The 17,637-nt window shown below is 39.8% G+C and overlaps 1 protein-coding gene and 1 pseudogene across 2 annotated transcripts in view; both read left to right on the top strand.

Annotated features, from left to right (window-relative positions):
* The first annotated feature begins 619 nt into the window (after positions 1 to 619).
* PCYT1A (phosphate cytidylyltransferase 1A, choline) overlaps positions 620 to 17,637 on the top strand; it is a 50,395-nt gene continuing 33,377 nt past the window's right edge. Inside the window, exon 1 of one of the 2 annotated variants that reach the window (XM_089910024.1) lies at positions 620 to 735. The gene's annotated coding sequence lies outside the window, so the exon portion shown is untranslated. The remainder of the gene's footprint in view (positions 736 to 17,637) is intronic. The other variant, XM_022568347.3, reaches the window with a different exon arrangement.
* Positions 747 to 17,634, top strand: LOC149749343 (translation machinery-associated protein 7 pseudogene; annotated as a pseudogene).

Below are 17,637 nucleotides of genomic sequence, written 5' to 3'. Positions count from 1 at the left end.
CGTTCCTGTTCAGCTAGCCCCCAGTTTATGCCTAGGGATCACCTTTTGTTGAGCCAACCTGGGTTAGAAATAACAGGAAGAGGGCTTTTCACAGGACTTGGTTGGAATTCTCTTTACATCACCAAGTAGGGAAAAGGTGGCTCTGTGTGAAGCAGCCGCAGACCATGGGGTGGAGGTAGGGGATGTCAAGGGTGGAAGGCGTCGCGGCCATCTGCATTGTGAATGTGCTGGTACGAGTGCCTGGCACCACGCCAGGCGCTGGGGTAGAGTAGGAAGGACCAGGACTGACAGGTCCTCCTGGAAGGGACCGAGCCCGGAGCTGGGCAAAAGGGGAGCCATCGCGTTAACGCTTCTTGAAGGACTAACAGTGAGCACGAGTGACAAGTCACAGCGTGTCTCATTACAAGATACATCCGTATCTTCACCGCATACTCTAGTTCCGCATGGAGACTGACCCTTTGCCATGTTGTCTTCTGTCTGTGGGGATTTCGGTTCAGTCACTCCGTCCCCGGGGCCTCTATGGAGGCGGAACTACTGTGTCAGGGGTCGTGGTTTTCAGGGAGAAGTCGTGGTCGGAGTGACAAGAGGGCGGGCAGTAGGCGGGACTTCCGGCCCACGGTTCCGTCAGCTGCCTTTCCCGGGCGTCTCCCCGCAACCCCCTCAACTTCCCTTGTCCGTGACGCGGCGCCCAGGAGAAATTAGACGGGACAGGGACCGGGGGAGCGTGAGCTGCAGGTGAGGACTCGGTGTGTGCCTATCCTTGCGGCTCTATTTGAGAGGAGAAATTGTGGCGCTGGGACCGCGGGGAGACTGACTGAAAGAAGAGTGGGTCAGTGACAGCGAAGGGAGTGTGAGGCTGGGGCTGCAAGGGGCAGCCTGTGACCCGGGGGCACTGACAACGAGGGGACTGTGACTGAGACGCAGCTGCTCGGGAGGGGTCTGCGACCCGCAGCAGTGAATGCTGAGGGACTCTGACCTCGGAGAACACGAGGCAGAGGCTGCGAGGGGACTATGACCGAGGAAGTATGAAGCAGTGACAGCAGGGAACTGTGACCAAGGACCAACGAATCGGAGGAGACCGATCGATGGATAGTAACTGTGAGGGGACTCTGACCTAATGGAACATGAAGCGGCGGCTGCAGGGGGATTCCTACCAACGAGCAGTAACTTTGAGGGGCTGAGTTGGAGAAGAGTGTGAGATCAGTGACTGGACAGGGTACTGTAGCATGGTGTTTGGGTACGGGGTGTGGTGACTGGGTGGAGAAGGTCTTAGTGGGAAACACTGGTTTGGGACTTATCAGACAGACCCGAGTTTAATTTTATGGACAACCTTCTTGTGGCTGGGAGGCTCACCTCACCACTGAGCTACAGTTTCTTCCTCCGTGAATGGGAAGTTTGGGCTAGATTAATGTTTCCTAAACTATGGCTTCCATCCTATGATTGGGTTGTGAAGTCTATTTAGTGGATGGAACCTGAAATTAAAAAAAAAAAAAGAATAGAAATTTTCAGTGTGTTCGTAGAGTAAGAGTATTATTTCATGAAACGTGTTTCAGTTATGTGTGTGTGAGATTATGATGTAAAATGGATTTCATGTGTCTTAAAATGTAGTAAAAAAAAAGTTGGAAAAACATTGGACCAGATTATTTCTGAGTTTTCTTTCTGGTCTAAAATGCAACGATTCTACGATTAGGGGACTGTTTGGAAGTACAAAGATGCAATTAGGAAGACTGAATCCGGGGCTGGGGCACAGGCTCTATCAGATTGACTTAACTGGAGAAGGCTTCCCAAATAGATTCGAAGTGACCAGTTGTGACTGGGGACTGAAACTCAGGTTCTCAGCTGGGAGAACCAACAGGTATATATTGAAATAGGCACAGTGGTATTTATAAAGGCAGTGGGGATCTAGGGGTTTGTGATAGGAAAAACTGCTAGGAATAGACATTGAGGAAGCGTGGAAGCTTTGAGGAGGGTAGGAACAAAGCTTAGAAAGGGAACCGAAGATAGAGACAGAAAAGATTCTGCCAAGAAATAAAGTGGGAGTAGGGAGATACAACCTTCAGGGTCCCTTTCAATCTTGATATTTAGTGATTCTGCAAGTACAGAGAATTGCTAGTAAAAAGAAACTGGTTGAGAATGGAATTTGGTGCAGGAATCAGTGGTGAACAGATGATTATCTTGGAGAAGACAGGATGATCTGGGAAGGTCAACAATGGTGACTGGAATGCCACAGCGGAGAAGCTTTACTGTTTTTAGCTATCCAGTTCAATGATTTGTGCACTGGAGGCCAAGGTTGGCATTCTGGGAATGATACCATGCTGTGGATAATTCAAATGATGTTTTAGCTCTGGTTTTATTTCCTACCAATTCCCTTTCATGAGGGCTGTTAGTGATGCAGATGAAATGAACTAAAGTGAGTTTCACTACTTCCTCCTCTTTTACAGCCCTTTGTAGAAGGTGCTACTTACTGTGTCACCCAGTGTTTTAAAAAATATATCTAATAGAAGAAGCTTGAGGCAATTTCAACTTACCAGACACTGTATTTATCTGATAACCTAATAGTCACCCCGCCCTCTACACACACATACATTTTGTGATAGGGGAAGAGAGTTCAGAAAGATTCTTGAATGGGAATGAGTTGGGAATAGTGAGGGATAGCCTTTGTTTAGCTAAAAAATGGCTTTTTCTAGAACATTAGATGTTTACTTGGCTTACATTCAACATAACTAAAAGGAACTACTCAAGAATTTGTTCCTAGAACAGAATATAATGCTTAAAGGTAACTCACCACAGAAGGGAAGACATTTAGACTTGGGGACTGCAGCACTGCCTCTGGGGTCATTTGTGTCTGCTGAATGAGATGATTCTTTCTGACTTACCCTGCTTTGCAAACTCCCTTTGAAAACCAGTATAATGGCCTGATTGATAAAGAATGAACTTTTATTCCTTCCTCAGCCTATGATTTCTTCTCCCATAACAGGTGAGGTTTTATTTTTCTTGGGGAATCTCCTCTTTGGATATGTGATCCCTTAAGGAGAATGATCTAGTCAGATAGAGCCTTGGATTCAGAAGTCCCTGGTTACTTTATCTGATGTTAACACTGACTTACTCTGTGTCTCTGGGAAGAATTATTGCTTTCTCTTGCTTTAGATTTTCTATGGCAGAGATAACTGTTCTTCTGGTTAAATGGCCCTTTAAGAATCTGAAATATATGCATACTCACCAAATTTAGTGTACAATCTCATGGAGTTTGTAAACCACCCGACCTCATTCATGATTTTCCTGTGGGAGCTGAATAACCTCTTCATGTTATAAACTCTCATGAGGATTAATTTATGAAATATTCATAGAAAAAGCAAGCATAATAATTTGCTATTATTTTTAATGATGGATAAGGACAGAATATCTAGTTATAATTGTAATTTTCTTATGCTTTTCTTTCCAAGTGTTTGTGTAACTCTCATCTGAAACCAGATCTTCTGGCTTTTCTACTAATAGAGGTAATTCCTCCTACTGAATCAAACAGAAATAGGTCTGTCTTACACTAACGTTTGTGTTACCCTAAAATAGATTGGAAAGAATAAATTTTTCTAAAAGTCATGATTTGGGGGGAATTTTTTCTGTTAGAGAAACCCTGAAATCAGAGTACTTCCCAATCATCACTGAACTGTGAGAGTTCCCTTTTACTCAACATTGTGGCTGCTTCTACATCTTTTACCTATGTTATCAGTACATAAGTCACATTAGAAAACAATAGGCAGAAATAGAGACAGATGTAGAGAACAAACGTATGGACTTCCACCAAGGGGGGAAAGGGGGGGCTGGGATGAATTGGGAGATTGGGATTGACATATATATACACTAATATGTATAAAATAGATAACTAATGAGAACCTGCTGTATAGCACAGGGAGCTCTACTTCACTTCTCTGTACAGTAGAAACTAACACAGCATTGTAAAACAGCTATACCCCAATTAAAAGACAAAAAAAGAAAGAAAAAAGAAAACAATAGGAAGGAGAGTGTAAGAGCAGGGCTCAGCCCTCCTGCTTATATACCCAGAGGGTAACTTCTAGCACTTTCTCTTTCCTAAGCTTAAACCTTTCTGTTTCTAGTCCTAAAGTTCCCTTTTCACAATATTCCTGTCAAATGGGTACCTGGACACGTGTATGAAGTATGATTTGTTTTGTCAATTGTTTATGAATGATTTGTGGCAAAATTTAAATTCTAACTCCCTTCCTCTATAATTCAGTCAGTAAATTTAGGGAATATACATTTTTACATACGTTATTTTGCAGTATATGCCAGGGCACCATTCCAGAAGAAAAAAAAAAGAGTGAGTCTCTAGTATATATTTGGCACTGTGTTTGGTTCGTTTACATACATTATCTCATTAATATAAATAATTGTATTGACTGTATTTTACTGTTTGCAAACCAGATTAGTAGATAGATATATAGCAGGGTTGTGTTTTGGTTTTTTGTTTGTTTGTTGTCTTTTTTCTCCCTTTGTTTTGGTAACTCTCTTGTTGAAAGTTATATTAGTTTGAAGTTTTCTATGTTTGGACTAGAATGATTGGCAGCGGAACCCATGGATCTGCTAGGCTGTTACATATCACATTCACAACTATTTGCAAACCAGTTTGAAGTGAGGGCTGCTAATGACTTATAGGGCTTCCTTGGTGGTGCAGTGGTTGGGAGTCCACCTGCCGATGCAGGGGACACGGGTTTGTGCCCCGGTCCGGGAAGATCCCACATGCCGCAGAGCAGCTGGGCCCATGAGCCTGCGCGTCCGGAGCCTGTGCTCCGCAGCAGGAGAGGCCACAACAGTGAGAGGCCTGCGTACCGCAAAAAAAAAAAAAAAAAAAAAAGACTTATAGTCTTTGCTTTATATTAGAGAACAAAATGAGTGTATGGCACTTAACAGAAAACGGTAGTTTTTTAATCTACGTAGAATTGCCTCAGATGTGATTACGTTTATTTGTTTATTTTTTGGCCCCTAGGTCTTAATCTTTTTTGTGCCGTGGACCTCTTTGTCAGTATGGTGAAACCTTGTTGACTCCTTTTTTGGGATAATGTTTTTATTGCAAAAAAATACATAGAATTGTAAAGGAAACAAATTATGTTGAAATATAGTTATAAAAATATTTTTTAAATGTGTGATATAGCACATGTAGTTTTTATTAACATAGTAAATAAAGTTTACTGTCTATCAGTGGGTCTTATAGCTATGATAATTTTTAAATGATCGTGTGTTTAAACAGTATTTCAAGATATTTGTAATGAGTGTGATATTATATGAAAATATCTATGATTTCTATTGGTGACAAAGTCTGTTCTACTAAGTATACTATTACTATTGTGGCTTATGTTCATAATTGAAGGAATGGTGAATTTGCCAGAGGCTAGTGAAAATAAAGATATAATTTTTTTGGTCCAAATCCAAGACTCCCTGAATCTGTCGTAGACCCTGCCTTAGAGATATAAGTTCCATAACCCACTCTAGGAAGAGCAAAATCTAAACACAGGGTTTACTCACTGATTCTTCTAGTAGAATAGTGGCAGAGCAAAATCATTCAACTGTAAGAGATATTACAAGTGTCCCTTGTGGTTTTTAGGATAATCTCTTTCCTGAAATATCCTACTGTGTGGTCAGGCCCAAGAAGAAACTTTATTTTGGTCCAGGACTAACCCAGGGTCTGGCACAGAGTAAGTGCCCACTCAGTGTTTGTTGAATAAGGGTTTCTCTGGAGAAATTAGAGGGAAGAGATCAAGTTCAGAGCTGAGATCTTAGATGTGGCAATTTACAGGTCCCAAATATTGAGGAATAACATTGAGCTCTGATTGAAAACTAATCATCTGTGCAGATCATGTTGTGAAATCAGAACTTCCCAAATCAGGCATTCTTTTGACTTATTCTATACAGTGTGGCGATATATACAGGTTAGTGACATAAACTGTAGAAATCCTGTATCAGAAAGTTATGGTACAGTTTCTTGAAATAATTCTATTCCTAGCACTGTCCTCCACTTTAGAACTGTTTGCATAATCTAGGCAGAATTCACTACCAAATTATTGATAAAACTGATCCTGTTTTCATCTAGAATAGAGTTGGCAAACTTTTTAGGTAAAGGGCCAGATAGTAAATATTCAGCTTTGCAGGTCATACAGCCTCTGTTGCAACTACTCAACTCTGCAGGTGTAGCACAAAAGTGTCCAAAGACCACTTTTCATTCATTCATCAGTGAACGAGCGTGGCTGTGTTCCAGTAAAACCTTAATTACAAAAACAGGCAGTGGGCCATTTTTGGCTTGTGAGCTGCTCTAGGAGTTCTGCTGGTTCTTGAATCCAGTCCCTCCTCCCCACTATGGGTTAGACATATCCTCCCTCAAGCTTCAAAGGTCTTTACACAAGGGGTGATGTGACTGCACTGTTATCTGTGGGAAGGCCTGATTGTACAGCAGATGACATGATTAATGCCAACAGTATTTGATTCACTTTAACCTAGGAGTTCACAGAGCTTGCCTCTTAGAGCACTACTTTATTAAGCTCCACAAAGGTAGAAGCCGATAAAGATCCCAAGTACAAAGTATGCTTGCTCACTCAGCTTTGGAACTGGACATTGGTATGCCAGTAGAAAATTACTGAGCATAGGGTTTTACTGAGGAAGATAATTGTAGGCCCAGAGACAGGGGAAGCAGGAATAGAATGCAAAGGAAAAATTCATGTTTCCTCTTTTTACAGATAGTTCCCTGTAGTAATCAGTCAAATTTGAATTAGTTTTAAGAGTATACATTATTGCAACTTCTACTATTTAGGTTGTTGCATAGCTTAGGAAGCAGAGTCCACCTCCTCTTTCACTCTGGGGTGCTTACTAAATCTACCGACAATAAGGAAGTAGAATAGAGAGGATTGGGTGGGAGTTTCTAAAACTGCACTTGTTGGAGACCTTCATCTTTAAAACAGAAGCATATGCATACCAGCGTCCAGATTTTGTCTCCTTCAAGATATTCACGTTGGAAAGACACTTGATTAGATTTATCCTCAGTATCTCCTCCCTGCCACCCCTCCCTGCTGACACACATTTCTACTTCTGTGTACTTCCTTAATAGCAAAGTTAATCCATCCAAGCAGGCATCTATTGGAACATTAAAGAACAAGGCAAGCAGTGTATGCTGGGAGGTTAGTCAGAAGAAATGGAGCCAGATTTTGTGAATCTGGGTAAAAATCACAGGAACAGATACCACATTCTGTATCTTGAAAGCAATTTGGAGACACTAAGGCACTTAATAGGCAGGGTTATGGTAGTGATGGTGGTGGTGTGGGTACTTATGTCCATATTTAGAATCTGTGCTTGAATGGAGAATTTGACTAAGATAAGGTGACTTATCTCGGGACTGAATATGTAGCAGTGTTGGAAAGATCAGGCCTTACAAATGCTGCATTCTGGCTGCCCGCTCCCTTTTTCTCTTTTGTTATAGCTTCTTTTGACAGAAACTTTTGCGGAGGATAAACTGCTAAGGAAATAGGAAGTTTTGGCCCACCCTAATGGGCTCATAAGTGAGGCTGTGTATTCTATCTCCAACTGCTTTCATTTTGACTCATCCCAGCTTAATTAATGTGGATGCTGTGGCTGGAAGCCCGGCTCCACCTGCAAATCATTGGGCAATCTCCTGCTCCCCAGCCCCATTTTGATCTTGTACTGTATTGGCTCTGAGGAGGTGTCATCTTTTCCCAACCCTATTACCCACTGGACAAACAGATATTAAGGCAGCCTGTGTTGGTGTGTATGTGTATGTGTTCCCTCTGGAATGTAGATATTTAAAGTCTCCTTTTCCAGCGTCATCACTCACTTTTACTTGACTAGTATTGGTTGGTTGCAAATGGGCAGTTATCATAAATGGAGAGTTGGGAAGTATTGTTCCTCATTGTTGGAGGTATTCAGTGGTTACTGGGCAATTGTGAGTATTGTAAAGGTGGTGTGATTTTAGATCAAGCTAAGTCTCAGTATAATGAACTAAAAAGCCAACATATATTTGCAACCCTCAGTATGCCCTCATCCTCCCACATACCTTTTCTCAGTAGCAAATTTGATGTGTCCTAGCAGACATCTATTGGAACTTTAGGGAAGCTGGGGGTAATTTTTTTCATCAGTTTAGGCACTAATTATTAAATTTTTATATATACTTTCATAGTGTATAAGGTAGTAGATGTGAGGAACATGGGGGTGGTCTGAGAGAGCCAGTGAAAAATGAAAAACTTGAGAGACCTATAAAGTCAAAGTTTAAAAATTAGTAATAGTTCTAGAGGAAAGGTGTGAGGGTTAATCTCTTTATAATTTCTGAATTCTTTTAGGGTCACTATTATGGAATGACTGTGATCTTGGTGTTTTCCATCTCCTAAGAAAGTGGAGAAGATATAGAAGTGTTTTGCATTATAAAACAAAAAGTATTAGATGTGTTTGTTCTAAATCCAGAGGATCTTAAAACTTCAGTTTAAGTCTGATGTGTAATGTTCAGTTTAAAGTATAGTATAAGGGGCTTCCCTGGTGGCACAGTGGTTAAGAATCCGCCTGCCAATGCAGGGGATACGGGTTCGAGCCCTGGTCCGGGAAGACCCAACATGTCACGGAGCAGCTAAGCCCGAGCACCACAACTACTGAGCCTGCATGCCACAGCAACTGAAGCCCACACGCCTAGAGCCTGTGCTCCGCAACAAAGAGAAGCCACCGCAAAGAGAAGCCTGCGCACCGCATCAAAGAGAAAGCCCACGCACAGCAACAAAGACCCAACACAGCCAATAAATAAATAAATAAAATAAAAAAGAGTATAGTATAAAATACAATATATGACACAAAAGTCATCTTTGGAAAATAGAAGAACTGTAAGCAGATAAGAAAAAATACTTTTGACAGGATGAGAGCTTTGTTTTGCCATCTTTGATACACTTATAAATTGACAAGTACTTGACCTCTTTCCATCAAAACAAAATACTAACGTAAGTAGTGCTTTTCAAAATTTCAAAGGAGTTTTTCCACTTATTACATTTATTCAAATAGTTATTGAGCACCTACTTTGTGCTAGGGCTCATTGCCAAGTATTGAATGCATTAATTATGATTTTGTGGTTCTAAGTGATAAAAAACCAAGCTTAACTGAGCTTAAGCAAAAAGGGGAATGTATTGGTTGACACAATTAGGCAGTTCAGGATCTGGCTTCTCTCCATCATCAGCATTGCTTTCTCTGTGTGACTATTTTGAGAAAGACTCTCTTCCTGGTTATAGGATGACCACTAGATTGTTATAGGATGGTTCCTAGAGTCAGGTCTCCAGGCTTGAACTCACAAAGAAAGAAGTGATAATCTTTGTCCAAGAATTCCTATCTGGCGAGTCCTGAGATTCACTCTGATTGGACTATCTTAGGTCACCAATCACTGCCCTTCCCACCTCCCTCCTCCCCCAGTCTGTGGCCTGAGAGAGTGATGTGCTGATTGGTTCAGGTTAGGCACGTGGCATCTGACGGTATGGCTAAGGGTGAAGATCACACAGACCGAATGATACTGAGTCTCCGAATGAAAATGGGCTCTACTCAGAGCAGGAGAATTGAACGGTGGAAAGAAGCAACATCAGGGAGTTTGTTTTCTAATCTCTCATTTGCACTCACCATAACTTAGAGTTAAGGTACTAGGTGGAGCTAGATTTTTTTTTTTTGTTTTTGTCCAGGCCGAGAGGCTTGTGGGATCTTAGTTCCCCGACCAGGGATTGAACCCATGCCCCCTGCAGTGGAAGCGCGAGTCCTAACCACTGGACTGCCAGGGAATTCCCTGGGAGGAGCTAGAATGAAATCCCCGTTTATATGATATGATTCCTGGTCTATTGCACCCTCTACTCTTCTACTCTGGCCCAAACCAAAATAAGCCCCTGGAATTCCTAAGTAGTCTGTCAGCGATATGCCCAGTGAGAAGGAGCCCAGTCTTTGTGAAAGATGAAATTAAATTCCTGCTCGGCACAGTGTAGTGCATGACCAGAGTGCAGTAAGTGGTTTTGTTTAAATTCATGTATGACCATTTTATATACTAGGCAGCATATAATAAGTAAATAAATACTAGGCAGTGTTGTTGTTAAGTACACAGATCCTAGAGCCAGAATGCCTTGGTTCAAATCCTGGTTTTGCCCTGTCCTAGGTGTGTGACCTCAGTCAAGTCATTTAACCCAGCTGTGCCTCAATTTCCTCATCTGCAAAATAGAGCAAATAATACTATCTACCGCATAAGATTGTTGTGAGAATTAAGTTATTTAATATATGCAAAAGGTTTATAACTTTCTGGCACAAAGGAAGTACTCTGTAAGTGTTAGCTATAATTTTTATCATCACTATTATCATAATCTTTGGGACTGTGATAGAGAAATGTGGATTATGTGATAGTACAATGAAGTGGGTTTACATCTGATTGAATACCCTAATCATTAAGAATTCTAAATATATTTTTCTATCCTGTTTTCTAAAGATAAACTCTCCTGTGTTTTATATTGTACTAACCTAGAGTATTAAGAGTGGATCTCAATGAGGAGAGAGGGGTCCAGTGGTATGTCACATTGGTGTATGGTGACATATATCTATCCTGATCAAGACTTTCAGCACTAACATGGATGGAAACATAAAAAACATGCTTTTCAAGTTTATAGGTTACATAACATTGTGAATGCTAATGTGATAGATGGCAGTCATGATTTGAAATTATTTTAAGATTAGAACAAACAAAAAGATCAACCATGATGGACTTTACAGGATTATGACTAATAAAATGAATGAAGGTATTTCTACACAACCTCTCCTTGAATGTCCTGGTATGCCAAAATGAAATGCCCCCGAGGTAACTCAGCCCCTTTTCAGATAACTCTTCGTTCCTAAAAAGGTTTTTATTATGTTAAAGTTTGTGTCTCTTCATCTTCCAACTAGTGATTCATTTTCTATTATCTGGACTTTCACAGAATAAGTGTCTGCCCTATCCAACATAACAGGCATTCAGATATTTAGAGATAGTTATTAGGTACCTTCTTTTATAGTACAGTGTCGCATTTTGTTGTATACCACAGTAGTTAAGTGTGTGTAGTCTGCAGCCAGGCTGACTGAATTTGATTCCTAGCTTCGCCACTTACTAGCTGTGTGATCTTATTTTCTGTGCCTCGGTTTCAATAGTGATAAAAATAATACGTCTATGTCAAAGGGTTGTGAATGTTAAGAGAGTTTTTTGTGTTTTTTTAATTTAATTTATTTATTTTTGGCTTCATTGGGTCTTCATTGCCATGCGCGGGCTTTCTCTCGTTACAGTGAGCGGGGGCTACTCTTCGTTGCGGTGCGCGGGCTTCTCATTGCAGCGGCTTCTCTTGTTGCGGAGCACAGGCTCTAGGCGCACGGGCTTCAGTAGTTGTGGCATGCGGGCTCAGTAGTTGTGGCTTCCGGGCTCTAGAGCGCAGGCTCAGTAGTTGTGGCGCACGGGCTTAGTTGCTCCGTGGCATGTGGGATCTTGCCGGACCAGGGCTCGAACCCGTGTCCCCTGCATTGGCAGGCAGATTCTTAACCACTGCACCACCAGGGAAGCCCCAAGAGTTTTAATATTTTTAAAGTTTTTAGACATACAGGTGTTATATAAATACTGACAGTAGTAGTAGTAGTAGTAGTAGTAGTAGTAATAGTGGTGTTTCTTCATCATAGCTTAACATCAGACTCTAGAAGAGTTCTTGCTACAATCGTAATTTTTTTTTTTGAATTAGTGTCTGTTGGGCAAGGATGTTCAATTGTTAAATTACTTTATTTTTAAAAAAGATTTGTTTATTATTTATTTATTTTACTTTTGGCTGCGTCGGGTCTTAGTTGCGGCATGCGGGATCTTCATTGAGGCAGGCGGGATCTTTTGCTGCGGTGCGCCGGCTTCACTCTAGTTGTGGCGTGCGGGTTTTCTCTTCTCTGGTTGTGGCGCTCAGGCTCCAGAGCGAGTGGGCTCTGTACTTTGCAGCACACAGGCTCTCTAGTTGAGGCGCGGGAGCTCGTTGTGACGCGCTGTATTGGAAGGTGGATTCTTCACCACTGGACCAGCAGGGAAGTTCCACAGCAGTGATTCTTAAATGGGGTAAGGATAAGATGGGGAGATGGAGCATACTTCATGTTTTATCATACTTTTACATTAAAAGTACATTTTTTATAGTAGTAATCATGGGTGAAAACTTGACAAAATCTTCTTGGCTATAGGGGATACACGGAAGATAGACTTTAAGGCAGATGATGGCAACTACTACTACTATGAAATAATAATAGTAGCTAATGTTTACAAGCACATACTGTGTGCCAGACGCTGAGCTAAGTAAGGCTTTACATGGATTATTCCATTTAAACCACATTTGTTAGATGATGAAACTAAGACTTGGAGAGATAAAGGAATTTGTCCAAATTTTCATGGCTAGTTAGTGGTAGAAATGGGATTCATATTTAGGTAATATGATTTAGGGGCTGACCTCTATTTAATCACTACAGTATGCTAACGGAGTGAGGTTAAAGATTTTTACTTTTCTCAAAATGGAGCATGGATAAAAAATATTGAGAAACACTGCCTTAGACATTTGGTTAGAGGTATTTATATAAGACAGAAGGAGAGATTTTGTTGAAGAATGTATGTACTCAACTGAAATTCAGGTAAAATATGTTAGTATTACTATTATTTACCAATGGGCTTTGCAATGTGTCAGTACTAATACTAATGGTTGACTTGATTCTTTGTTCATGAATTTTACATTAGCTTTAAATAGGTAGTCAGATATCTCCGTTCTCCTCCCTTGAGTTCTCATTGTGATAGTTTATATTTTTTGTATGATTTTTTTAATCTAGTGGAATAGATCCATGTCACAATATCTAGTGACTCCAGATATCAATTTGACTTTAAAATATCTTTAAAACCACAAGGGCAGTATTTAGCGCCTTTGCTTCTTTCTAGTATGATGATATCTACCATGTATTTGGCTGGTTAAGTTGAATTATGCAAGATGGTTCAGTACTTCAAGAATTAAACAGTTAAAAAGCAAAGTAGAATTTATGTTATGTATATTTTACCACAGTGTAAACAAAACAAAAAAGCAAAGCAAAGTCAGAGTAGGGAGGGAGAGATGGATTATAAAGTGGTATGAGGAAACTTGAGAGTGAGGGATATGTTTTTTAATTTTGATGATTTCACAGGTATGTAATGTTAACACTCATTAAATTATACACTTTTAAATATATGGTTTATTGTATGTTAATTATAGTTCATTCAGTAGAGCTGTAAAAATATTATAGCACACATAATCCCCCCCCACACACCGACACACATACAGAGCAAAGACTTCTGAGAAGTTCCTATAAACATGTCTTTGGATGTGTTAAGTATTTTTCTATTAAACTTTAAGGAATTTTAACTTGAAGTCATGGAAAGTAACTGGTGAGAATATGACATGACATTTATTCCCTTTTTATTTTGGCATCCTTAAAGCTCTGTTTTGTATCATGAATGAAAAGTACAGGTGACTTAAGCACCACCTATTTGTAATGTCAGAAGAGAGATGAGCAGAGAATTAAAGAATTCTTTTTTACTTACGTTGAAAGCTTATCAGGAAATCCTAGTAAAACTTTTCCAGTAGGAAAGACCTGTACAGCTGACAAATCAGGCAGCTTTGGAATCAGGCCAATAGCCATGTCAGTTTTATTTGATTGGTGCTGGGACCTTGTTTACCTTTAAGTGACTGTGACCTTTTATTCCACTGTTCAGGTAGGCTGGTCTGACTTAAGTTTACAAAAACTTCAGGAACCCATGCCGTGGAAAAAATGTTCTTGATTGAGGGAAGCAGCAGGAATGATGAGACAGCTTCTTTAAAAAATCTGTGAATTTCTGGGAGACAGTATTCTGGCTTTCTCATTTACTAGCTGTGTGATCTCTGGATAGGTTGCTTAACCTCCCTGATCCTTAGTTTTCTCACTTGTAAATTGGGACTAAAAATACCTGCTTCTCAGGTTATATGGGTTAAATGAGAATAATGTATATAAAGTACCTAGCACAGTGCCTGGCACTGGTAATATTGAAAAAAAAAGTCATTATTATGAATTTGCTGTTATTATCTTACTTTCTTCCAACACACTTAGATTCCTAAAACATACTTCTTGGAATATATATATCATCTACACTGATTCAAAGATTTAGGAAGGAGAGGAAATCTGTTTCTAGAGACCCCAAAAGACAACCTTAGATGAGGGCCTATCTGTGTAGAAAATGTTTATTGAACTATTTTTTTTTCTTTTGCGATACGTGGGCCTCTCACTGTTGTGGCCTCTCCCGTTGCGGAGCACAGGCTCCAGACGCGCAGGCTCAGTGGCCATGGCTCACGGGCCCAGCCGCTCCGCGGCATGTGGGATCTTCCCGGACCGGGGCACAAACCCATGTCCCTTGCATCGGCAGGCGTACTCTCAACCACTGCGCCACCAGGGAAGCCCTTGAACATTTTTAAAAGTAAACTTTTTACTTAAAAAAAAAAAAGTAAAGCCTTTAGAAAAGTTGCAAGAATATTAAAATGAACTCCTTTGTGCCTGACTCAGCTTCATACATTGATAACATTTTGCCATATTGTTTTACCTTTTTATATGTAATATAATATACACGTTTTTCTTTTTTCTTTCTTTTTTTTTTTTTTTTTTTTTGCTGAGGTTAAGTTGCAGAGATCATAACCCTTTATCCCTAGATACTTCAGCATAAAAAAACAATGACAGGCATCCGGTGGCAGGGTCTGGGGAAGGGGTGGCAGGTGCCATGTCGGGCTGCGAAGGTGGCAAGAAGCCCCTGAAGCAGCCCAAGAAGCAAGCCAAGGAGATGGACGAGGAAGATAAGGCATTCAAGCAGAAACAGAAGGAGGAGCAAAAGAAATTTGAGGAGCTAAAAGCGAAGGCCTCGGGGAAGGGCCCCCTGGCCACAGGTGGAATTAAGAAATCTGGCAAAAAGTTCCTTGTGCCTGAGGCAATGATGATCCTTAGTTCCATTCCTGTTTAAACATCTGGATTAAACATCTGGATTCCCTGCCATAACATCTGTTGCCACCTATAGCTAGAATGAAGTGTTGTCTTGGAACCTATTGTACATTTAAGAATAAACTTTTGTAAAAAAAAAAAACCAAAAACCCCCCAAAAAACCAATGACAGTCTTTTACATAACAGTATAATGATCAACTTAAGGAAGTTTATTTTAACATTGATATATATTATTATCTGATACAGAATCCATATTTTAATTTTACTGATTGTCCTAATAACTATCCTTTATAACAATTTCTCCCCCAATCTAGAATTATGCATTACACGTAGTTGTCATTTCTTTGGTCTCTTTTAACCTGGAACAGTCCCTCAGCCTTTCATTGTTTTTCATGATAGACATTTTTTTGAAGAATACAGCCTTGTTGTTTTGTAGAATGTCCTTTAGTTGAGGTTTGTCTGATTGTTCCTCATAAAGCCATACAGGTTATGCATTTTTGGCAGATGATGTATCCTCAGTGCCTCACATCAGGAGGCATTATTGGTGATGTATAATTAGCTTTAATTACTTAGCTGAGAGATTTTTTTCACTTTTTTTTTTACATTATTAATAGTGTACATTTTAAAATTTTATTTATTTTTTTTATACAGCAGGTTCTTATTAGTTATCCATTTTACACATATTGGTGTATATATGTCAATCCCAATCTCCCAATTCAGATTTTTTTCACTTTAAAGGTAACTCTTTTTACTTTGTAATTAATAAGTTATTGATGGGGAGATATTTACTTTGAAACTGTTCCTAAACAAACTTTCCCCCAATGGTTTTGCAATCCTAAGGAGCATTTTTTATCATAAACATGTGGTTTCCTCACCTTGATTGAAGGCTTCTTGAGAAAATAACTTTTACTTTTAAAATTATGTTATAATACCTTGTGTACAATAAATACTTAATATTATTGACTGCCTGGCCTTGAGCTACCTGACACCAGATTGCTGATTATATTTCTCATAATGGATTTTGTCTACCTACTCTGAGAATTTAACAGATATTTGCAGCGAAGTCCTGTTGTATGCAAATTAGAAACAGTCATTAACTGAACTGATTAGGCATTCTTAGCAGGCCTCTCAGACCAGTGAGATGGGAGTAGTAAATCTGACCTCTGGATATTTCAAAAGAATAATTAATAACAATAATGAAGAAAATCTCTGATCATCATCACTGGAAAAGCTTGTTAAATATACAGTACCCTCCTTTCATTTTAATTTGTGATGAAAAGACATTTTAATTTTAATTGAATATATGATGAAAGGAAGTTTCTGGGTGGTGGTCATCTTTCACTTTAGATTCTGACATTTTTTCATACCAGCCTAATACTTAGCCATGACTCATGGGGTGTTTCTTTCAGTCTCTAAGAATTAGGTTAGGTTTCTTGTAGATCTTATCACATTGCCACTTGGAATTTAACCAGAGGAAAGAAAGAAAGGCACAATTGCGATTGTTTAGATAAACATGTATTCTGGAGGGCTTATTAGAGGCAGTGAGGCCGAGTAGAAAGTCCTCATTCTGTCTAGTATTTTGTTTTGTTTTCTGCTTCTGCTCTAAGGATCTTTTTTCCACCTTTCACTGTACCACGTATTGGGCAGAGATGGCAGTTGATCATTGAAGTTCCTCTATCTCCAATTTCTGGCTGATATCTAAAATTTCATCATTATCAAGAAATTAATTTATTCATGCAAATTATGTTACCTAAGAAAAATGCAGATATCCTTGTAGGGGATTGGAGGTGTAGCACAAGCCAACATCTAAACATGAAACATCAAATATTCAGAACTTTTCTGTAATTGTTAGTTGCTAGACACTTTCTGCTAAATGAGACAATAGTAAGTTTTTCCTTGGGGGAAGGAGAAGCCTGGGTGGGGTTTTAGTAGTTGGGGACTCTGAGCAAGCTTAAGGTGCTAAGACTCTGAAAGAGGGAGGGGAAATGAATTGAAAAAGGAAGAGGAAAGACATTTAAAAGATACAAGTACACTTACTCTACAATTTTCATAGCTCTCATCCTGGAGGAGTGGTCTCTGAAATATACAGAGCATTTAGAGTTAAGAAATCCATGCTTTGTTAAACCAGGAATCGCTGGTGGCCATCCTTTAAAAAAAAAAAGGCTCTTTTCTCCGTCTGTACCAAAGACATACCTTTCACATTTCCTTGCACCTGTCATACTTCTAGGTGTCCTAGAGATATGATGTAAGAGTAGTGGAAAGTCTGTATAACTAACTTTCTCAGCCAAGTTCTTCCAGGTTTTTGCATGCAGTCAGGATATGAAATTAGCAGTTGGTATACAGGCTGTATTGGTTGGGAAATAATTTACAAGGTCCAGGTGATTAATTGTGCCATTGTTCCACAGAGAGGCATTTCAGTGTTTCTACTAGAGCCTGCGTTTTGTGAAGCTTTGCTGTTTTTGCTGGATGCAATTGGTTCACCTTTGTGAAATGTGTGCTATGGAATTGATACTAAGTGCCTCCATATTAACATCTCTGAAATACTGGTGACAGGCTTTTCCCACCCCAATGAGACAAAAATTCTTTTTCACTTTCTATCAC

This window comes from Delphinapterus leucas, chromosome 4, assembly GCF_059928025.1.
Source record: "Delphinapterus leucas isolate spDelLeu-1000000601 "Yukka" chromosome 4, BTC_Dleu_Yukka2, whole genome shotgun sequence".
Classification (NCBI taxonomy): Eukaryota; Metazoa; Chordata; class Mammalia; order Artiodactyla; family Monodontidae; genus Delphinapterus; species Delphinapterus leucas.
This window is presented reverse-complemented; position numbering and strand designations above follow the sequence as displayed.